The sequence below is a fragment of the Anabrus simplex genome, chromosome 1 (genome assembly GCF_040414725.1).
Source record: "Anabrus simplex isolate iqAnaSimp1 chromosome 1, ASM4041472v1, whole genome shotgun sequence".
Classification (NCBI taxonomy): Eukaryota; Metazoa; Arthropoda; class Insecta; order Orthoptera; family Tettigoniidae; genus Anabrus; species Anabrus simplex.
In genome coordinates this window covers 967,849,883-967,874,852 of record NC_090265.1, presented here as the reverse complement: position 1 = coordinate 967,874,852, position 24,970 = coordinate 967,849,883, and the positions used below count along the sequence as shown (strand labels likewise).

The 24,970-nt window shown below is 40.4% G+C and overlaps 1 non-coding gene across 1 annotated transcript; it reads left to right on the top strand.

The window, feature by feature from the left end:
• The first annotated feature begins 13,414 nt into the window (after positions 1–13,414).
• On the top strand, positions 13,415–13,517 carry LOC136859320 (U6 spliceosomal RNA). The gene has a single exon (XR_010858965.1). It is a non-coding gene; the product is annotated as a U6 spliceosomal RNA (small nuclear RNA).
• The last annotated feature ends 11,453 nt before the right edge of the window (positions 13,518–24,970 follow it).

The following is a 24,970-nucleotide window of genomic DNA, read 5'->3' as shown; positions in this document are numbered from 1 at the left end:
GATAGGGTTTAGAAAGTAATATGGGCACATCTTTTTATAATTACTGGAATATTATACCACGTATTTCTTGAAGAAATAGCATTCGTCAATGGATACCATTGGTTCTTCAAGTCAATTAAAGAAAGAGGAAAGGAACAAGTTAGAATGAAGGATTTATCTTTTTGTAAGTATTCTTGTTTATACAATATGAAATTGACTGAGGTATGAGCGATGCCATTAATGGAATTCTTTATGCATTACGGGTACGTGTCTGTGTATTTTGACTCAGATGAACCACCCGAAGTTTGAACGAAATCGGTGATCTCATAGCTGTGGCCACCCCTGCTGTTATCCTCAATGCTCGACTGTTTCCGCCATCTTGCCACTGATATTGGGACAGTATAGTAGGTAAGAGCGTAGTCTACTGGCTATGATGGGAAGCAGTTGTGTGTCTGTTCGGGTTTGTCAGAAATGTGAAAAAAAAAAAACAGTATACATGCGAGACGTTGCTATACTTCTTGAACGTCCGGCTACATGGCTAACTGGTTAGCGTCCTGGCCTTTAGTCACAGGGGTCCCGGGTTCGATTCCCGGCAGGGTCAGGAATTTTAACCATCATTGGTTAATTTCGCTGGCACGGGGGCTGGGTGCTTGTGTCGTCTGTATCATCAATTCATCCCCATCACGACGCGCAGGTCGCGTAGGGGAGTCACATGAAAAGACCTGCACCTGGCGAGCCGAACATGTCCTCGGACACTAAAAGCCATACGCCATTTCATTTTCACTTCTTGAACCACCTGCATAATACATATGCTGCGCACTATTGAGATATGCATCTCCTTAACGTGTCCGTTTATTTTCGTCCTTGGTACAAAGAACGCACATTGAGTCTATTTTAACACATTCATATGTTGTTCCATGTGCTATCAGGCTGGCGTCAAGAGATACTTGGCATTCGCTGATAACAACAACGGCACTTACAAGGCTGTTGTAATTACAGATAAATACCACCACTAAGGTCACTGTTGGGTTCTGAAACACTTATTTCGAAAACGTAGCATGGCCCTCCTTCTTTCTTTATTTCCAATACCATATACAGCGTGGTCGGAAACTACGTGAATCGAGTATATAGTATTAGAGGGTTGGTCATACTGATAAATAATTCGAGGGTTGGTATTAGAGGGTTCGTCATACTGATAAATAATTCGATATCTCGCGTCATTGTCATTTTATCAGCTGAACTTACAAGGGGACATTCCCTACTCGTCACCACCGATTGCGCTCAAATTTATAGAACATGCAGGGCTTGGCTAGAAATGAAAGTACCCAAAATGGGAACTCCAGATGGCCAAGCGTATAGAAAATAAAAATAAAAATGAAAATGTTGACGCGGCTCTCGCACCGTATAAGCTACTTACGTTAGTGCGCGCGCCGAGCAGTAGGCGGCGTAGCGGTAAGACCTCGGACTAATAATTCGATGGTTGTGGGTTCGACTCCCCGCGTGGGGAATATTTTTTCTCAATTTTTATATTATTTATTTTAATTTATTTTATTTATTTATGTATATGGAAAAGGCATATACGACGTCATTTGTTTAATGAGCCCACAATTGTAGAAAATTTGGAGTTGCGAACTTTGCCGACGTGTTCAAACAGAAATTCTTATTTTCTTCTCCTTTACTGGCTATCTCCCTCCTTGGGGAATGTGCCATGAACGTGAATAGTCGTTTCGCGGTAGGATTCGTTTCCACCTGACAAGTGAAGGTTGCTCCTGGCGGCTGTACACAAACAATAGATTCTTGGCGCAGATAGAAAAAAGTCTGACAGTGAAGTCTCAATTTTTACCTTTTCTATGCCTTTTGTGTATAAATAAATAAATAAAATGAATTATTTACCTCATTGCTTAATTGAAAAATTAATAATATAAAAGTTGACAGCAAAATCCAGTCTCCACACGGAGAGTCGAACTGCCGACCATCGAATTACCAGGCCGAGCTCTTACCGCTACGCCGCCTACTGTTCGGCGTGCGCACTAACGTAAGTGGCTTATACGGTGCGAGAGCCGCGTCAACATTTTCATTTTAATTTTTATTTTCTATACGCTTGGCCATATGGAGTTCCCATTTTGGGTACTTTCATTTCTAGCCAAGGCCTGCATGTTCTATAAATTTGAGCGAAATCGGTGGTGACGAGTAGGGAATGCCCCCTTGTTAGACGTTCAGATCGCTTCGCGGTGTAATTCAAATGAGTTTTGTGAGGTGGTGTTGCTAAATCTTTACGTGGCTTGAGGGCAGCCATCGAAGAAATCCCTTCGCCCGGGTAGAGATTCAAATACGGACGTCCAGGCTGACATGATGACGCCATAGCAAGTGCGCTACGGTGACACCGGCTGAAATCCACGTGGTCATCATCATCATCATCATCTGTTTACCCTCCAGGTTCGGTTTTTCCCTCGGACTTAGCGAGGAATCCCACCTCTACCGCCTCAAGGGCAGTGTCCTGGAGCTTCAGACTCTTGGTCGGGGGATACAACTGGGGAGTATGACCAGTACCTCGCCCAGGCGGCCTCACCTGCTATGCTGAACAGGGGCCTTGTGGAGGGATGGGAAGATTGGATGGGACAGGCAAGGAAGAGGGAAGGAAGCGGCCGTGGCCTTAAGTTAGGTACCATCCCGGCATTCGCCTGGATGAGAAGTGGGAAACCACGGAAAACCACTTCCAGGATGGCTGAGGTGGGAATCGAACCCACCTCTACTCAGTTGACCTCCCGAGGCTGAGTGGACCCCGTTCCAGCCCTCGTACCACTTTTCAAATTTCGTGGCAGAGCCGGGAATCGAACCCGGGCCTCCGGGGGTGGCAGCTAATCACGCTAACCACTACACCAAAGAGGCGGACAATCCACGTGGTATTTGTATTTATTGTTGATTTCTCTCACATGTAACGTGCAGATTTAGCAACATCGCCTCCCGATGCTCATTTGAATTCGCCCACTAAGCGATCTGATTGGCTAACTTCAACAGCTGATAAAATGACAACGTCGCGAAATGTCGAATTTCTTTTCAAATTATTTATCGGTATAAAAGTCTCCATGGCTCTGGTGACAGCGCGCCGGCTTCTCACCGCTGGGTTCCGTGGTTCAAATCCCGGTCACTCCATGTGAGATTCGTGTTGGACAAAGCGGAGTCGGGACAGGTTTTTCTCCAGGTAATCCGGCTTTCCCTGTCATATTTCATTCCAGTAACACTCTCCAATATAATTTCATTTCATCTGTCATTCATTAATCATTGCCCGAGGGGAGTGCGACAGGCTTCGGCAGCCGGCACAATTTCTATCCTCGCCGCTAGATGGGGACTTCATTCATTCCATTCTTGACCCAGTCGAAAGACTAGAAAGAGTCTGTAGATTTGCATTTATCAGTATGACCAACCCTCTAACGCTCATATACGCGCTCACGTTGTTTCCGACCCTCCCGTATATAGCTAATCCTCTGGTGAGCTACCGCAAGTAGAGTGTATTGTGTCTCCTGGTATGGGCTAGATCAAGTATCTGTCTCAGTCTCACTCTTGGCTTTGACAATATGGAAATGACTGAGGTATGAGCGATGCCATGAATGTCAGCCAGTCTCTGTTACGAATTGTGCTCGTAGGGTTCGTTGGTGTATGCATTTCAGTGGACTTGGCACACTGACATGTAACAACTCCTTCGGGCTCCGTTAGGAAAGCAACGGGAAACTACCTCACTCTCATTTCCGTAGTAGGCCACACCTCTTCACTGACAGCTAGGCAACGTAAGACAGCTGAAGGGTGGATCTGTTGAGGATCCAACCAGCCTTCTGGTTGAGGATTCGCCATATAGGAATATTTGAAGACATGGAGGATTTACCTAGGAGTGATTCCGTTCCTTATCCCGGAAGATTGGGGTGGGGTTCTTGATAAACGCCTTGCTAAGAAAAAAAGAGTTGCATCAGCCATAAGTAGTGGGTAATATATTCCTAATGGTAAGTACTTTCAAACACTGCAAATATTCCATGAAAAGTCATGATAACGTTTTCAGAGAGAGCGTGTATTTTCGAAAAGTCCTGGTAAAGTTTTCAGAGCGTAAATATTTCCTGAAGTTTTCAGGGAGAGAGAGAGAGAGAGAGAGAGAGAGAGAATGTTTCATTAAAAGTGCATTTCATTAAAATTCCTGGTAAAGTCTCAGAGAGTGTAAATAATTCATGAAAAATTCTGATGAACCTTTTCTAAATATTCTAAGAAATGAAACGGCGTATGGATTTTAGTGCCGGGAGTGTCCGGGGACAAGTTAAGCTCGTCAGTTGTAGGTCTTCCGATTTGACGCACCCGTCCTAGCGGAATTAACCAATTTGGTTAAAATTTACCCCCTTTTCACCCTCTTAGCGACGGAATATCCAAAAATCCTTCCTTAGTGAGAACCTACACTGTAATTCCCAAAATGTCATTTCTTTATATCCAGTAGTTTTTGCTCGGCGGTGATGAATCAGTCAGTCAATCAGTCAGTCAGTCAATCAATCAATCAGTCAGTCATGGCATGTGTCGGCCTCCGGATCCCAAGATAGCGGGTTCAAACCCGGCAGAGGTAGTCGGATTTTTGAAGGGCGGAAAAAAGTCCACTCGACACTCCATGTCGTACGATGTCGGCATGTAAAAGATCTCTGGTGACACATTTGGTGTTTACCCGACAAAATTCATTAAATCTCAGCCATAGACGCCCAAGAGAGTTTCGGTTTACTCTGTCTGCCATCTAGTGGGACTAGAGTAAAGCGGAACGTTGAAATTGACGAGCAGACAGCCAGATGGCGTCAAATTGAAATGTCTGCACACGGTAGCTGAGGCCATACGATTATTATTATTATTATTATTATTATTATGGCATGTTATTATATATATATATATATATATATATATATATAAAATTAAGGTAACGTCCTCGTGATTTTGCTTTAGGTCCTGTGTTTTCCAGAGAACTAGATATCACATCGGCAGGTTTATTTTACTCTCCGCTAAAGGATAGTAAAGATATCTCAGATGATTCTTATTCCGGTCTAAAAGTTTAGGCTTATTAAAAGCTTGACGTCGTAGACGCAAAAGTGATTCTCGGGTAGTGAGACGTACTTGACAGAGACAGAGCTACCATTGCTCTCACTTTATCAGTCTCGGTAGTCGGATAGCTAGCGTGTTACCTTCTTGTGCCAAGATGGCAGATTCACTCCCAGACGAAATCAATGGTTCTGCTGTGGATAAAGAGGTCCCTGAGTACAATTAATGAATGAGTGCTTCTTGAACCAGATCATTTCAGCTGAAGTATGCAACCAAAGCTTAAACAGTTCTTTCCCCAACAGGTTGATTGGTCAATTCCAGGACATTCCTTTAACTCTGCTATCTCCACCATGAAAGACAGATCTGACCACGCCAGAACCTTCAAAACAGGATGTCTGCGAAATGCAGTACGTTTCAAATGAAGTGTAAAAGATATATTTTGCTAGTATGTTAACGTTACGTAAACACGTCGAAGGATTTCGACGACACGGTGAAATGAAAGGGCCAAACATGGAAAGGTGGCAGCCTGGTGTGAAAATTGGAAACTACCTTCAGGGTGGGCGATGTTGGGATTTGAATCTACCACTTCTCGAATGAACCGGGGAGCCATCTTACATCATCATTCACCGCTGATCTGGGTTTAGGGCCGTCGCCTAGATGGCAGATTCCCTATCATTTGTTTACCTAATTTTTCTTAAATGATTTCAAGGAAGGTGGACACTTAAACATTTTCCTTGGTAAAATATTTCAAAACCTAATTCATATTCCTACAAACGAATGTTTGCCCCAATTTGTCTTCCAACTCCATCCTCATATTAAGATCAAGCTTTTAGAATCTCCATTCAAGTCTGTTCGTCAACTAATGTCATTCCACACCATCTCTCCACTGTCAGCTTACAACATACCGCTCAGTCGATCAGCTTGTCTTTTTTACTCCCAAGTCTTCCCAGCCCAAAGTTTGTAACATTTTCACAAAATCATTGTGTGCTGCTTTCCTTCGGATCTTTTCCAATTATCGAATCAGGTAATCGTGGGAAGTGTCCCGTACACTGGGACCACACTCACTTGGTATTTAATGAAAGCTATGCACAGTGCCTTCACGCTGTGACGTCAGAAGGCTACGGAAAATGAGTAACCAGACCTGGATCCGCATCCGCCTCTGCAGAGAGCGGTGGTCATGGTGACCCTTGTTTTAAAGGAAAGTATAATAAGGCAGCAATCACTTCTCAGTGAAAGACATTGGAGGAATTCGTACAAATGTTTTGGATTCATAATAAGCAAGTGAATTGTACGACTACTTGACTGAATGATCAGCGCTGAGGACTTCGCTTCAGAAAGTCTCGGGTTCAATTCCCGGACGGATTTTAATCGCATCCGGTTAATTCCTCTGACTTGGATACTAGGGTTTGTATTTGCCTCAGCACAGTCCTTTTCATATTCACACAACACCCCACACTACCAACCACCACAGAAACACGCAATAGTGAATATTTCCCTCTACATAGGGATGGCGTCAGGAAGGGTATTTGACCGTAAAAGTAGGCCAAATTAATTTAAAAAGTCGACGCCAATAAATTTAGGGAAAAATTCCAGGAAGAATAAGAATCAAGTAAAGTAATTTTCATTCTATAGGCCTGTTGACACCAGGGGTATAAGGACTTCTCAACTACTCATTAGTATAGGGGTTAAGAATTCAAGGTCAGGAAGTTCTTTAGGAAGTTCTTTGTGGAAAAGCCATATGCACTTCTATGAATAACATGGAAGGACCAGGGATTGAACTGAAAAGGATGATCTGAATGTGATATGTTTTCATCTAACCACTAGCAACTGCCCTATGTCACAGTATGCCTGTTAAAAGTAAATAGTTTCACACAAAACCTCGGACACAAAAATGGCACAATAAGAATGGGTTCTGTTGAGCGAGTAACCTCTACTTTTTAAAGAAATTTGCATGTCATGATGGTCACCCGTGCAGCCTTCAGCCATAGCTCAAGGGCTCGCTGCCCATCGGTCGCGTGTTCCGACCCGAGTGAGACTCACGCACGAACTGCTTCACAATGATTACGTCTTGGGGGAACTATTTTAAAAATTAATCTTGTTTTTTCGGTTGTGGTAAAAAATCTCTAGTCCGTTTGCCTTCAACCGGTTATAATTTGCAACAAGAAACGGCTGCTTCGTTGGTATTTCATTGAATAAAGACTTGCGAGAAAGTTATTGCTTCTCGTCGTAAGCATGATGAATCTAAAGCTTGCTCTCGGCATTTGTTTGTCGTTAATTCCTCAGCAATTGCTTTTAAGGCATAATTCAAAATGTGCCTTGTTTTTAAAACTTCATATTAAGAATTAAGGAGGAGCCTCCGTGGCTCAGGCAACAGCGTGACGGCCTCTCATTGCTGGGTTCCGTGGTTCAAATCCCGGTCACTTCACGTGAGATTTGTGCTGTGCAAAGCGGAGGCAGCACAGGTTTTACTCCGGGTACTCCGGTTTTCCCTGTTGTCTTTCATTCCAGCAACACTCTCCAATATCATTTCATTTCATCTATCAGTCAATAATCATTGCCCCGAGGAGTGCAACAGGCTTCGGCAGCCGGCACAATTCCTATCTCTCCGCTAGATGGGGCTTCATTAATTCCTTCTTGACCCAGTCGAATGAGTGGAAACAGGCTGAGGATTTTTTATTAAGAATTAAGCAAGAAACGCCTCGCATGGATATTTTAACAAGCACATAATGCAGGGGCGATGTTTTGCTCTCCATTTATATTATGTATGCATTTATGAATTTCTTTCTTTCTTTCTTTCTTTCTTTCTTTCTTTCATTATTTTAGAACAGAATACTGCCGTCCACTAGTTACGGCTCACCTGAAACTGGAGAGAGAGTGATCATTTATTGTAATTCAAGTTTTTTTAATACATCCATTTGATTTTCCTTATTGCAATTAACTTGTCTATTACTACATTAAACACTATAATTAAGCCTAGTAAATGTTTACAGACATTCTCCAAATTGTCACTGTCATAGATATTAAACACCTTAGGCCACGGCCGCTTCCTTCCAACTCCTAGACCTTCCCCATCCCATCCTCACCATAAGACCTATCTGTTTCGGCGCGACGTAAAGCGAATAGCAAAAACACCTTAGTTACAAATAAAAAATACAAAAAAAATTTCTGTGCTACACAGTGCGATCCACTCTTTGTTTAGTAACTTTATGATTGTATGGTATTCTTTCTTCCTCTCTATTTTTGGTTTGAAATCACTACCCAGGTACTTGGCTCCCTACATACTCTCTACAGACGTACCTCTTCTATTATTTCTCCACATAAAAAACGACAATTGTCTTCATGTTTATGTCTTTGATCCTTATCGATGCCCATTAAAAACTACACCATACCTCTTACTTCTCTTTCTTTATAGATACTGTCTCGCTAATTTCACAGAGTTTCAGCAATATATTCTAGCTTACTTTTGGTCCTACAGTCTGACAACATGAGCTGCTTCTCAATATCTTTCACTCCAGCAGTTACTTTCTCACTTAGCTTCTTTTCTTTAAAATTTTTATCCCAGCAGTCTGCCGTTCCTATTCTAACATCCTTTTCACCTTAGTTACCCAGTAATCATCGTGTAAAAGTTTTATCTGATGTTGGTATCCTAAATCCTATTTATTTATTTATTTATTTATTTATTTATTTATTTATTTATTTATTTATTTATTTATTTGAGGTATGAGGTTGAGGTATGAGTGACGCTAGTAATGCCATTCCTTCTGCAGCCAGTCCCTGCTGTGAATGATGTGAAAATGTCGCTCATAGGGTCGGTTGGTGCACGCATTTCAGTGGGCTTGGCAGACTGATGTGCAATAGCAACTTCTTCTGGCTCAGTGAGGAAAGCAACGGGAAACTACCTCATTCCTCATTTCCCTAGTACGCCTCTTCAGTGACACCTAGGCCATCTATGACAGCTAATGGTGAACCTGTTGAGGATCCAACCAGCCTTCGGGCTGAATAACCTATATTTTATTTATTTATTTATTTATTTATTTATTTATTTATTTATTTATTTATTTATTTATTTATTTATTTATTTATTTATTTATTTATTTATTTATTTATTTGGTCGCGCAAGATATTACCTTGAAAGGAAAAAGTACTATAAATGTGTAAGTTGAATACGAAATATTGTAATTTATAAAATATTATTTATATAATATTATTAGAGAAGTTTTCGCCGTGAACAGTCGATATTTTCTTCTGAAGACGAGGAGCAAGGTTCTCTGCGAAACGGAAAGAGTTTCGTCTTGTTTTCTGACACGAAAAAATCCCAAAACCTTATTTTCATGTCTACATTTTTTAATAATCTGTCCGCCGAATGTTGAGTTGCGAAATCTATATTAGCATACTGGAGAAATAAACGTAGTACTTGCAGCCACGCGGTGTTTGTTATGCCATATCCGCGTAATAGAACAACAAGAAGGTCCATAAAAGTGATATCTGAACCTTATCGAGACAGAAAGTAGTGTGGAGGTTTTGTAATGAAGCCCACATTGTCTAGATTATGAGAGGTCTTTTGACAGCTCGCTGGCTTCAAGCCACACAAACATAACGCCTCTGCGAAGTTCGGATGACTTGCCTGTCATGTTCATAGAAACAGAATTAGCAAAGCTGATTCCTCGTACTGGGATCATACACCACGCCATAGTGCAAAAAATATAATGTAAAAACTTTTAAGCTCATTAGGCTTTTTTAATTGTGAAATTACCAGCGTTTCGCCCCAGCGTAGCACTGGGCTCATCAGTTGGATTGCTACACCTTTCCAAGACGCTGACGGCTAGTGCGCCGTTTTTTGATATAAAGGCCAAAGGCAGCCATTTATACAAGTGGAGGCACATGCTTCCTCTAGTACACCATCACTGCATTGTCCTGATGCGCCCACTGCTACACTGGGGCGAAACGCTGGTAATTACACCATTGAAAAAGTTTAAATGCCTTTAACATTTACAACAGATGAAATTAAATTATTGTTTCCTTCTAGTAACCTTAATTTTGATATTAAAATATAATGTACTTTATTTTATCCATGATGATTTTTCATGGGCAAATCTATATATAGATATATATAATAATAGTTTTGTCTGTACATTGCATAGAATTTGAAAAGAATAGTATTTCTGTATCGGTCATGTTCATAAATGCACTTTTTTACTTTTCCGTAATGTCTGTCTGTCTGTCTGTCTGTCTGTCTGTCTGTCTGTCTGTCTGTCTGTCTGTCTGTCTGTCTGTCTGTCTGTCTGTCTGTCTGTCTGTCTGTCTGTCTGTCTGTCTGTCTGTCTGTCTGTACGCGCATCACGAGAAAACGGCTGAAGAGAATTTCATGAAAATTGGTATGTGAAGTCGGAGGATGAGCTACTACAATCTAGGCTGTAAAAAGGCCTAAAATGTAATTCTCAAATATTTATATTAGTGGTCCTATCGATAAATACTACATAACTAAAGTTATACAGAATTAAATTTCCTATTATTTATGTCATACATTGTTACCGTGCCGACTTTGATAGCACAGATATCCATTAATTTGTATTTTTGTTAACAAGTCCATATTAAAGCCGAGCCACGAGAAAATGGGTTAACAGAATTTAATGAAAGTCGGTATACAGAGTTGGGGAATAATGTTATTTGTTTTACGTCCCACTGACTACTCTTTTACGGTTTTCGGAGACGCCGAGGTGCCGGAATTTAGTCCAGTCGGAGTTCTTTTACGTGCCAGTAAATCTACCGACACGAGGCTGACGTATTTGAGCACCTTCAAATACCACCGGACTGAGCCAGGATCGAACCTGCCACGTTGGGGTCAGAAGGCCAGCGCCTTAACCGTCTGAGCCACTCAGCCTGGCGAGTTTGGGAATAAGAAACTACAGTCTAAGTTATAAACAATTTTATTCGCCCTGTATGAAATTGTAGTTTAGTGGAAAGCGCCTAAAATTTAATTTTTAAATATCTATGTTATTGGTCCTACCAAAAAGTACTACATAACAAAAGTTATAGGGAATAAAATTTCCGACCTTTTGTGTTTTATTCAATATTTTACCGTACCGACTATGATGAGAGTGGTATTTCAGAGTCGGAAGAAAACTAAATGTGAAGGCCTACAATATCGAAAGTGCATAACATTGATCAACCGAGTATAACCGCCTGACTGAATATTGGCGGGAAATAGTTGGGGAGTTAGAAAACTTTCTTCTTTAGCATGTCATTCCTCTGGTTCATACATTTTCTGATACCGTACTGCTGGTACGTAATTCACTGGTTCATTATAGTATTCCAGCTATTCGATCCCTACTCTGACGCGCTGTTTTGAATGAGCAGTGTGCACTCTTAAGGCAGAGGCTCACTTAGTAGTCTGGTCTCGAAATACAATTTAGGCATATTCCAAATTATAACACCACAATTCACTAAACAACTCAAAATTCAACCCTGAAAAGAGCTTCTGCCTCTTCACTTTTATTAAATCCTACATTCATTTTATTCAAAATTAGCAGTGAAAAGGGGGTTTCTCCTCAGCCTTGGAGGAGAAAATTGCTTCCAAGTCAGATAGATTTTTCCGCTACCAGTGTAGTGAACTGAGATATTCCGACTCATCGGGTACGCCTAGGAAACAGATTAGTAAAAGGGCATAGTTTTTGCCCTGGGACTTCACTATTCGACCCCCCACCCCCGAAAAAGGACTAAGATTATTCACGGATCATGGCTGTCTGCGGCCTGGTCATTCCAGCTCTGGAACTTTGGACTGTTAGATCGGCAGGGTAGTACTGTCCGTTAAAATTGAGAAAATGTGTGGTTTTTCATTTGATCAAATATTTCATATGAAATCATTGCTTTTACTCGCGCCATTCCTACTGACGTCATTGTAATGACCTATGTTGATTTCAGTTGGGAGAACCACTAAGACAGTCTTTCTGAGGATGTAAAAAGGCAGGTGGAGAGTGAGTGTCTGCCATTATAATACGATACCCCAACCTGTTTATGACTGATGGTAGGCAAGCGGGTCTACCATTACAATGAAAATTCCCTAACGCAGTCTTCACATGAGAAAAGACGTTTGGTGGTTTCTCCGTCGCGTTTCCAGGGTAACGTTAAGAGCTATGCAATTTAATACAGTCTTGCTCACAACGTGTACACTACCTAGCCTACAGTTCTGCATAAAATGTAGAATTCCGTAGCGAAGCACGGGTACATCAGCTAGTCTATATATATAAAAAAAGAGTTTTGTCTGTACATTCCTCAGAATTGGTAAAGAATGGTATTTCTGTATTGGTCATATCCACAGTAACAAGGAAATTCATTTTTTACCTTTCCGTAAGTTCTGTCTGTCTGTCTGTCTGTCTGTCTGTCTGTCTGTCTGTCTGTCTGTCTGTCTGTCTGTCTGTCTGTCTGTCTGTCTGTCTGTCTGTCTGTCTGTCTGTCTTACACGAATCACGAGAAAACGGCTCAAGTGAATTTGATGAAAATCGGTATGTAAAGTCGGGGAATGAGCCACTACAATACCAGCTATAATTCATTTTATTCACGCTGATTGAAATGGTAGTTTGATGGAAGGAACAAAATTTAATTCTCAAGTATTTATGTTGTTAGTGGCCCTAACGATAAATACTACATAACCAAAGTTATATAGAATTACATTTCCTTTCATTTATGTCTTTTACATTTTTACCATACTGGCTATGATAACAGAGATATTCATGAATTTGTACTTTTATTGCTAAGTCCATATCAACGCCGAACTGCGAGAAAATGGGTAAACCGAATTTAATGAAAATCGGCATATAGAGTCTACAGAGAAACTACAGTCTAAGCTACAAACAATTTTATTCAACCTGGATGAAATGGTAGTTTAGGGGAAGGCGCCAAAAACTGAATTTTTAAATACCTGTATTATTGGTCCTATCGAAAAGTACTACATGACATAATTTATAGAGAATACAATTTTCGATCATTTATGTCTATTCAGTTTTACAGTACCGACTATGATAAGAGTGGTATTTCAGAGTCGGAAGGAAACTAAATGTGAAGGCCTACAATATCGAAAGCTCATAAAATGACATTACATTGACCATTGTTTGTTTTGATATTCTTTATCTCTTATGCTGCCTCTCATCTCCGATAGATGAAATTCCTGCTCCGTGACGAAAATAATAGCCTCCCTGAATACTGGCGGGAAATAGCTGGGGAGTCAGATAACTTTCTTTTTTAGCATGCCATTCCTCTGGTTCATACATTTTCTGATACTGCTGGTTCATCATAGTATTCCGACTATTCGATCCCGTCTCTGACGCACTGATTGGAATGATCAGTGTGCACACATAACGGAATAATCGCAGAGGCTCACTTGGTACTCGTTTCGGCGGCACATATACTAAAATTGGAACCAGAGACGATTAGCATGGCCTCTGCGCAAGGATGACACTGAAAATCGTGAAGCGTTCCATATTTTTAGGACAATTGTCATGGGAGACTTCAATTGTAAACACCATCATGGAACTCCAGGTCACAAACCGTAGCGGATACGAACTACACGAACATAGTACTAGAAACGACAAGCTCGCTATCGGACCCCTTGACTACACACACCAACCTTACTACCCCACTTGTTAGATCAGTCCCAGAACAACTTCACACAGAAACAGAAGTAGCACTAAGTTCGGACCATTTCCCATTAATTCTGGAGATTGGTACGGACCTACAACAAAAAGGCCATAGAAACCTCATTGACTGGGAGAAATTTAACAAACAACAGAAATACCTCATTCCCTCCCTCCCAAACATCCAGTCAACAGAAGACATTGAATCAGCAGTCACATTTCTAACTGAAGCCATAACAACTGCCGCACTTGCTAGCAGAATACACAAACCCAAAAACAAAGCACGGCTAACATACACGAGAATATGCACACTCACAAACAAAAGGCAATACAACAGACTACAAACTAAAACTAAACGATACTTACATAAATTGCTCAACGATAAGTGGGAGGAAAAACCAAAAGCACACTCTCCAAAAGACAACACCATCTGGATTACTACAAAGAAATTAGTAAGTTATCGACAGACTACACCACCACTAAACAAACCAGACGGTACCAAAGCCACTTCAGACCTCGACAACTCTAATCTTTTGACCGACACACTTCAGGAACAATTTAAACCCAACACCACCCCCACAAAATCCTGCTTTTCTACTTGCTAGGCCTTTACTATCCCATCGTCGCCATAAGACATATCTGTGTCGGTGCGACGTAAAGCAAACAACAAAAAAAACAAACAAAAAAAACACACTTATACTAAATAACAGTGGCTCTCTCTTCTGCCTCCCATGGATGTGATTCTTGCACTTGGTGTACTGCTGTCCTGTGTCACTCTTCATACCATTGTTTATGATCTACGCATTCTACACATGTTAGTTCGATCACATGAACCCTCCTTGTGCTACAATTTTAATTAATAGCTGTTAATATCTGTATATGGGGCCATTATGAATATGAATCCTCTTGTTTAAGTATGATGACGTAGAGAAGTCATTTAAGATTTTTTTACAATGTTCTTTAAGTGGCACCGACAGAGATAGGTCTTATGGCGACGATAGGATAGGAAAGGGCTCAGAGTGGAGAGGAAGTAACCGTGGCCTTAATGAAGGCACAGCTCCATAATTTGCCTGATGTGAAAATGGGAAACCACGGAAAACCTTCTTCAGGGCTGCCGTCAGTGGGGTTCGATCCGACTATCTCCCGAATGCAAGCTGATAGTTACTTGGCCCAATCACACAGCCACTTTCTCGGTCAAGATTTGACTTCACTTGCACTGAAAATTTTCAATGTTACTATTTCTCACACTTCACTAACGTCAAAACAAATAAGCTTGTAGTTTAACATGATTATTGATACCTTTATCGTAGTCACGGGACATCTACTTTTACAATCCTCCGTGGCGCGACTTTTCATTTTAAACATTCCCACTCCTCCTCCTGAGAATGTTTGATGTAAAACATGCAGCTCCTCATTTCGGTACGCTGGTCTGAGTGGCTCAGACGGTTGAGGCGTTGGCCTTTTAATTCCAGCTTGGCTGGTTCTATCCTTACTCAATTCGGTATTATTTGAAGGTGCCGACAGAAGCGTGTCCATAGATTTACCCCACCATTCGATGTATTTTAATTATAAAATAGTTAGCTAGTAAGTGAAACAAGAAAGGAGCGGATTCCCTTGAGTTTTTTTATAAATTTATTTGTATACATTTGTACTTAACAAGCCAGGAGAAGATGAAATCGGCAACGAATAAATTTCATCCCCCGGGAAAGCTGGAGATATCCTCTCACGAACCGCACGCTTAAAATCTACTGCAACTTCTCTTAGTTCGCAACTCAATTCCTTCTTGTGAAATTATCTTTTAATCAGCTGAAGATTGTTTCTTCTTATCTCGTAGCAGCCGTACGGTTAGGAGCGCCCAGCTGTGAGCTCGCATCCAGGAGATAGTGGGTTCGAATCCCACTGTCGGCAGCCCTGAAGATGGTTTTCCGTGGTTTCCCATTTTCACACCAGGCAAATGCTGGGGCTGTATCTTAATTAATGCCACGGCCGCTTCCTTCTCACTCCTATGCCTTTCTTTCCGATCGTCGCCATAAGAGCCAACTGTGTCGGCGCGGCGTAAAGCAAATAGCAAATTCTCGCAGCAGTCAAATGACCACTTTGCAATATCAATAGATATGAAGTAAATGTAGGAAATGCTTCGATGCGCATTCAAAAGTACCATCCGTTAAAACATCCTACCGAGCTCGATAGCTGCAGTCGCTTAAGTGCGGCCAGTATCCAGTATTCGGGAGATAGTAGGTTCAAACGCCACTGTCGGCAGCCCTGAATATGGTTTTCCGTGGTTTCCCATTTTCACACCAGGCAAATGCTGAGGCTGTACCTTAATTAAGGCCACGGCCGCTTCCTTCCCATTCCTAGTCCTATCCTGTCCCGTTCTCGCCATAAGACTTTCTGTGTCGGCACGACGGAAAGCAACTTGCAAAAAAAAAAAAAAAAAAAAAAAAAAATCTACCGTCGAGTTGGCCGTGCCGTTAGGGGCGCGCATCTGTGGGCTTGGATCCTGGAGATAGTGGGTTCGAACCCTACTGTCGTCAGCCCTGAAGATGTTTCTTCGTGGTTTCCCATTTTCACACCAGGCAAATGCTGGGATTGTACGTTAATGAAGGCCACGGCCGCTTCCTTCCCACACCTAGCTCTTTCCTATTCCATCGTCGGTATGATATAAAGGAAATTGTTTTAAAAAATCTGCTAGCACAAATTGCAAGAAATATCGCTATATTCTTTTCTATTTCATTGTTATTAAAAAACTCTTTGCCTTTTGATTTTACCACTGTCATTGTATTAAATAGCCTACCTCATGGACCGCTTGCGCTGATTTCGGAGGCTTAGGAAAACTTTGTAAGCTTGCATGAGTTAAATTTCTAGTAAACACAACGAGGCTGGAGAATGATTTCAGACAGAGAACCTCGTCAGTAATCTCTGCATGGCTATGGCTGCCTTCGCCATGAGAAAATATTGCCATAACTCCTATAATAAAAAGGCCAGCATTGCATTTATTTTTAGTACACCTCCATCGCTCTTCACTGGTAGTTTTCATAACATGATAAGACTTACATTGAAAGTTTTTTAAACGATATTCTTTTTACCTCTCTCACTGTGCACAGTATTTGCTTTCATCATAAGAAATGTTAAAATGCACTTCACAAATAACCCAACTGTAATTCTGTCAAATTATTTAAATTTAAAACAACTTTAATTGAACTGAGAAAGACTTCTTTGTTGGTATAACAATAATGACAAGTTTGACCCGACAGGATTGACTGACAGGTAATGGAAGTGGGGAGGGAAAGTCTAAGGTAGTCAACGCGACAAGACCAGTGGCACATTATTTACCTGGTCAGCAAATCGCTTAGTTTGAGTGTTTGGGTTTAGCTGCGACTCCGTTCAAGTGCCCCCGCCCATTTCTGTTGTGATATCAAGCATAAGAGGCTCCAGAATGCTAGTGATGATAACATGATCATATGTAAATAGGAACCCATATGTGATACACATAACTTATATATATATATATATATATATATGTAAATATCACTATATATAAATGTAGACGAATGAGTATGTGTGCGCGTGTGGGAGTGGGAGTGGGTGTGAATGAGTGTGTGTACAGGGGTATGAGTGAGGGTATAAATGGCTGGGTAATAAGATAATTATTATTCTAAGAGTACAGTGTTGGGAGTGTAAATATGTAAATTTAAAATTGTCTAAATGTAAATATTCAGTAGAGTTTATGTACACATACATGTGGGGATGGAGGCACTTCCGTGTATGTGGGGCTTGCCCTTTCTCCATCTACCACCACTAAATTGTCAATTTAAGGAAAATAAATAATAATAATAATAATAATAATAATAATAATAATAATAATAATAAACACGGGAGCTCCTATTTTATATGGAAACCGAACCACAGGGACGTGAATTTAATTTCTAAATTCCCCATGCATTGGCCAGGATTCAAACCACGGCCATTTTGCTGAGACCCTAGCGACGGTGGCACAGTTGTAACATGTAAACACTCTTAATACGCCTCACGACTACGTTAGAATTCGGTCCCTAAACCTTGAACAAGCATGTGGGCAGATGACGAAATTGCAGAGCATCTTTTCTGTTACCTACACAGCAAAGTCACAAAAGAAAAAGACAAATAGCCTTTGTGGGTAAAAGCTCTGTGCGAAATAATGCCAAGGCTCCATGAAGAAATACGCAGGTCAACTGCCATCATACACAGAAACGCACGCACAAGATAAGAACAATAATAATAGCCTCTCTTATGTTCCGTAGCGCGACTCTCCACCGATGATGGAAGAAGACCTTGCCGAAACTTTGCCTGAATGTTCTGTCCAGTTATGAAGAATGTTACGTAACGAACTACACAATGTTCCAAGGGCTCGTGAACAATCTCCAAGATACCGAGCCTTAACAATATTGTCCAGCTCACGAGTGCTGATAGTTAAGCACCAGCTACCATTAGTTAGGAAACCATCCGTTTGACAGTCGCTCCGTCTCCCCTCGCAAGTTCAAACTCACATTGCACTTCTTTTGAATACCTTCAGTTTAATTTCTCTCAAAGCAAATTCATTCTGGAAAATTCTGTTTTCAACTTTTTCGCAAAGTCAAAATTATATACGCAAATATTACGAGACCAATTGTAAATCTGCTCATTATCTTCAGCTAACGGATTGTTTCTCCGGACATTTGAAATCAATCCATAAATCCCTTTGGTGCCTATTGTTCTTTCCACAGATTTTACCTTGGCAGCAGGAAGGTGAAACTTTCAAATTTTTAGAATATCGTTATATAACGTAAGCATTATTATTTTTGTATTTATTTATTGATTTTATTCTTATAAGGCATCCACAGAATAATTATGAATTATGAATAATTATGTACCTAAGCTTGAGAGATTTAGAAAAGTTAACCGTTAATATAAGTGTCCTTTGAATGAATACATATAAAGATATTTAGTGGGTGGTGAAATATGTTAAACCGAGCGAGTTGGTCGTGCGTATGGTCGCGCTGTGAGCTTTCATTGGAGAAATGGTGGGTTTGAACCCCACTGTCGGTAACCCTGAAGATGGTTTTCCGTGGTTTCCCATTTTCACACCAGCAGTGTGCTTAATTAAGGCCACAGCCACTTCCTTCTCACTCCTAGCCTTTTTCTATTCCATCATTGCACAATTGGCAGTCATATAAATTTTAGTGTAAAATGGAAGAGTATGTTTAGGTACATTAAGGCAGAAACAGGATCCAAAAGGACATTCCAGGAATAATTAATGAACAAGGGGAGTGTGTATGTGAGGATCTTCAAAAGGCAGAAGTATTCAGTCAGAAGTATGTAAAGATTGTTGGTTACAAGGTTAATGTCCAGATATAGGAGGTGACTAATACTAAAGAAGTAATAAAATTTGCATATGATAACAATGACATTTACAACAAGATACAAAAGTTGAAAACTTGAAAAGCGGCTGGAATTGATAAGATTTCAGGGGATATACTAAAGACAATGGGTTGGGATAGAGTACCATATCTAAAGTACTTATCTCATTATTGTATACATGAAGCAGCTATACCAAATAATGGAGAGTTGCTATTGTAGCCCCTGTGTATAAAGGAACGGGTGATAGACATAAAGCTGAAAATGATAGGCCAGTCAGTTTGACATGCGTTGCATGTAAGCTTTGGGAAGGCATTGTTTCCGATTATATTAGACATGTTTGCGAAAGTAATAACTGGTTCGATAGAAGGCAGTTCGATTTTAGAAAAGGTTATTTCACTGAAGATCAACTTGTAGGATTCCAGCAAGATATAGCAGATATCTTCGATTCAGGAGGCCAAATGGACTGTATTGCGATTGACCTATCTAAGGCATTTGATAGGGTGGATCATGGGGGACTACTGGAAAAAATGAGTGCAATCGGACTAGACAAAAGAGTGACTGAATGGATTGCTATATTTGTAGAAAATAGATCTCAGAAAATTAGAGTAGGCGAAGCCTTATCTGACCCTGTAATAATTAAGAGGGGAATTCCTCAAGGCAGTGTATTGGACCTTTGTTTTCTTATATATATGAATGATATGAGTATAGAAGTGGAACCGGAGATAAGGTTTTTTGCGGATGATGTTATTCTGTATAGAGTAATAAATAAGTTACATGATTGTGAGCAACTGCAACATAACCTCGATGATGTTGTGAGATGGACAGCATGATGATAAACAGGGTTAAAGTCAGGTTGTGAATTTCACAAATAGGAAAAAGTCCTCTCAGTTTTAATTGCTGTGCTGATGGTGTGAAAGTTCCTTTTGGAGATCATTGTAAGTACCTGGGTATTAATATAAGGAAAGATCTTCATTGGGGTAATCACATAAATGGGATTGTAAAAAATGGGTACAGATTTCTGCACACGGTTATGAGGGTGTTTAGAGGTTGTAGTAAGAATGTAAAGGAGAGGGCATATAAGTCTCTGGTAAGACCCCAACTAGAGTATGTTTCCAGAGCATGGGACCCTCACCAGGATTACTTGATTCAAGAACTGAAAAAGAAAACCAAAGAAAAGCAGCTCAATTTGTTCTGGGTGATTTCCGGAAAAAGAGTAGCGTTACATAAATGTTGCAAAGTTTGGGCTCGGAAGACTTGGGAGAAAGGAGACGAGCTGCTCGACTAAGGGGTATGTTCCAAGCTGTCAGCGGAGAGATGGCGTGGATTGATTGATTGATTGATTGATTGATTGATTGATTGATTGATTGATTGATTGATTGATTGATTGATTGATTGATTGATTGATTGATTGATTGATTGATTGATTGATTGATTGATTGATTGATTGATTGATTGATCGATCGATCGATCGATCGATCGCCGTAAGACCTACCTGTGTCGGTGGGCCGTAAAGCAAACTGCTTCAGAAGCAGTGAACAGGGTGCGTGTTTGTTTTAAGTGCAATTTGAGATGAATATGTTATAGCATTGAATTACTTTTAATTCTACTTCCATAATATTTGGTAACTTCTCAGATTATCAGGTGGTCATCTTAAACATTATACTACTTGTAAACCGTTGTGTAGTTGTTGGGTCATCAGTCCATAGACTCGTTTGATGCAGCCCTCCATGTCACACTATCCTGTGCTAAGCTAAGCTAAGTCCTGCGTGACTTAAAATGTGCCCTATCAGTCTGTCTCTGCTTCTGGTCAAATTTCGCCAATCGTTCTCCAGTCAATAATTATGTTCAGTATCTCTTCATTCGTGATTCAATTACCTATCTCACCTTCAGCATTCTTCTGTAACACCACATTTCAAAAGCTTCCATTCTATTTCTTTCTGAGCTAGTTATCGTCCATGATTTACTTTCGTATAATGCGGCGCTCCAGAGGAAATTCTTCAGAACCATCTTTCTAATTCCTATCTCAATGTTCGAGGTGAGAAAATTTCGATTCTTAAGAAAGGCCTTCCTCGCTTGTGCTAGTCTGCATTTTATGTCCTCCTTACTTCTGATATTATTAGTGGTTTTACTATCCAAGTAAAAATATTCATCTCTTCCTTTAAGATTTTATTACTGTACTTTTGCCTTGGATTTATTTATTTTCATCCTGTACTTCTTCTCCAAGACTGTGTCCATAGCCGTCAGCAATTTCTCCAGAACTTCTGTAGACTCAGACAAAATAACAATATCATCAGAAAATCTCAGAGTTTTGATTTCCTCTCCATGGATTGTGATTTATTTCCCATATATCTCTTTTATTTCCTTCACCACCTGTTCTATGTAAACATTGAAAATGAGATGGGACAAACTGCAGCTTTTCCTCACTCCTTTCTGGACTGCTTCCTTTTCATAGCTTTGGATTCTTATCACTTCAAACTGATTTTTATACAGATTGTTGATAATTATTTCTCGATATCTGATCCCAGTCACCTTCAGAATCTCAAATAGATTATTACAATCAAAATTATCGAGTGCCTTTTCCGAGATCTACGACTTCCATGTCAGTGGGCTTTTCTTCCCTAAATCGATCCTCTAAGATCAGATGTAAAGTCATGATTGCATCACGTGTTCTTACATTTCTACTGATTCCAAACCGATCTTCTCCCAGCTAAACTTCAATTTGTCTTTTGTCTTTTTCTTTTTTTCTGCACATTGTGCGCTTTTCCTCTTTATCATAATTTGTCTTTCCATTCTTCTGTAAATAATACGTGTTAAAATTTTGCAAGCATGAGATATTAAACTAATGTTGCGATAGTTCTCACACTTGTCAGGTCTTTCAAAGCTCTGTCGAATTCTAACGTCAATATTGGGTCTCCCATTTCATCAGCATTTCCCATTTCCTTCACCATTTCTCTTCTTGTTCCAGAACGTTATTATCTACTTCTTTCCCTTGATACAATCAGTAAGTATGTTCCTGCCATCTTTCTGTCATGTCTTCTTTCCCTATAAATGACTTTAAATCTGAGCTCGTAATATTCATACACCTAGCATTCTTTTCTCGAGAGGTTTCCTTGATTTTCCTGTATGCAGCATTTACCTTTCTACCTTTCCTACAACCATACAATTTGTAATATCCTTGCGCTTCTCTTTCAGTCATTCTTTCGTTGTTGCCCTGCACTTTTCAACTGCTTCATTCTTTAATCGCCTATATTCTTTTCTGCCCTCTTCATTTTTTACATTCTTGTATTTCCACCGTTCATCAACCAGGTCTTATATCTCCCGAATTGTTTAATCATTCTTACTTGTATGAATAAATTCTCTTCCCTCCCAGTTATGGGTAACATGGAGTTACTTTGAATGGTCACGAAATAGCATAAACATACCATTTAGCAAAATACTACGGAGAATGTTTAAAATGCATGGTACGTACCCAATAAATGTTACCTTAAAAGTTAGACAACCTTTGCCTTCTGAGGGATTTCCTAGACTTGAACGAAGTTACAGACTCCAGGTTACTATATATTCTTACCTCTTACGAACAGAGGGACGACAACCGACTGTGGGAGAAATCACATACAACTAGTTCTATTGGGTTTAGAAAACACCAAATATATTTCAATTAACAAGCTGTCACAAAACACGATTAAACTACGAGTATAATTTTCTGATACTCTAGGCTGGACCTTAAACAAGTTATAGAGCCCAGGATACCTCCTCATGCGTATTCTTACTATATATGAATGAACGAAGACAACGAACAGAAACCCTCCCCAGTCACTGATGACCACCAACTGGTAGAGAGAGCATCCATCCATCACAATCATATGCAACTAGTTTTGTCAGTATTAAAAATAATAAATGTATTCCAGCTAACAAACTCTCACAAGACAGGATTAAGTTATAATTTACTGCTACAGTACCTATTCTATCAAAGTTATTTAGACATATCTTTGGAGTTAGACAACCTTAGACTTCTGAGGTATTTCCTGGACTTATTTAATCCAAGCCCACCTGGTGGCATGATCGTTAATGTGACGTATGTAAATGGTCTGACTCCGTGGTTAGTCGCTTTGAGTACCGTTGGTCGGAAAATTTATCACCATCATAATGTTGACCGGCAGGGTAGAAGAGGTGGTGGTATACAATTTCTAATCACTAGACTACGTGCCAAAATCTTGGAATCAATTCCAAATATCTCCGCAGTGCTTATATGGAGTGAGGGCATATGACGCTGTTGAGAGTGATTCGTTCGTCGGATGGAGTCTTAAAGCCTCGATCAGACCCCTTGGTGCTATTTGCTGTTTGTACTGGGACCGGGTTTCACCCTCTTCCTTCCTATTATCATATATCACATCATTCATCTCATTAACTCCTCTGATGAGGTTGACGTCAGGAAGGCCATCCGGTCACAAAAATTCGCTTCGAAGAATCTGCTCATTTCATAATATACCCCGTACAGAAAAGGGGCAAGGGATGGACCTTCAATAATTCTTCTTTAGTGTTCGTTCAAGAGATCATGAGGATGAGGTTCTCAGAACATATTCCTTGTTCGAGGTCTTAGCTGATCAGAATAGCCGAAGCTAATTGTTAAGGAGCATTTGGAGTAATGCATTTTAAGTAGACACTTCTGGTGCTCCAAGGTTAGCGACGCGAAAGTGAAGTAATATCTCAAGGTTCCGGGCGCTCACCCGGGTAATGACGCACGCCATGTGTGATAACCAGTAGACTTACGCCTACCCACTAATCACGTGTCCTAGCCAACGGGTCCTACTAATTACCAACATAATGCAATGAGAGTCCAGTAAGTAGTAATAACACAAACATTTCACGGTCATCTTGATCTCAAACTTGGACGAAGGAAGATAAATCATAATACCGTTCGCTTTATTTTCTATTCTTCTTCTGGAGCTGTCTCCTCAGAAAAGGTTGACAGCCATCATAGAGTACTTTTTCCTATTCTGAGCTTTCCGTATTGGAGATATCAAACTACTGTCGTAGGTTCCACAACTAGGATAATCTTCTCCGCCCATTTCCCTGTTTCCCTGCTATCCTACCTTCTATGATCACTTGTAACAGGCTGCATTTGTCATTTCGAAAGATGCAACGACCGAGCGAGTAGGCTACGCGGTTTGGGACACGTAGATATGAGCTTGCATTCGAGAGATAGTGGGTTCGAAATCCACAGTCGGCAGTCCTGAAGATGGTTTCCAGTGGTTTTTACATTTTCACACCGGCAAATGCTGGGGACTGTAAATTAATTAAGGCTAAAGTCACTTCCTTCTTATCCCTAAAGCCCTTCCTATCCTATCACCCCCATAAGACCTGTCTGTGACGTGCGACGTAAAACAAATGAAAAAAGGAAGATGTGGTGGAGACGGGCTGTTTTCCTAGGCTATGCGACGGTTAAGACTTCATATGATTTCCCGGCTTGACGTGTTCTACCATAAGATCTTGAACTTTCGAAGCCCTGTTGTCAGTTAGTTGACGAAAATTTTTGAGTTGATCCTTCGATACCGCAAAGCAGCACTGGTAACACATAACAATTCAGGACACGTCAGCGAGATCACGGCTGTACACAGAATTTTTTTTAAATTTCAGGAACACACTTCTAGCGATGCCGAATTTGGTTTCGATTTCCACATCCGGATCTCGTTCTTGTGTAAACCATCATCCGAGCTGCCTAAACTGCGACACCCTTTCTATGACTTTTCCATATAACCTGATAGCAGCTTGGATATTGTCTGTTAATTTCCGTTAACTCACCTCTTGTACTCATTTTTAGTATTTTTACGTGCCATTATGGACGGTGCTTTATTAATTGAAGGAAATGTTTACTACAGGAGAAATGAGGTTAACAAAAGTCGAAGACAGAAAGAATGAAATAAACTTTC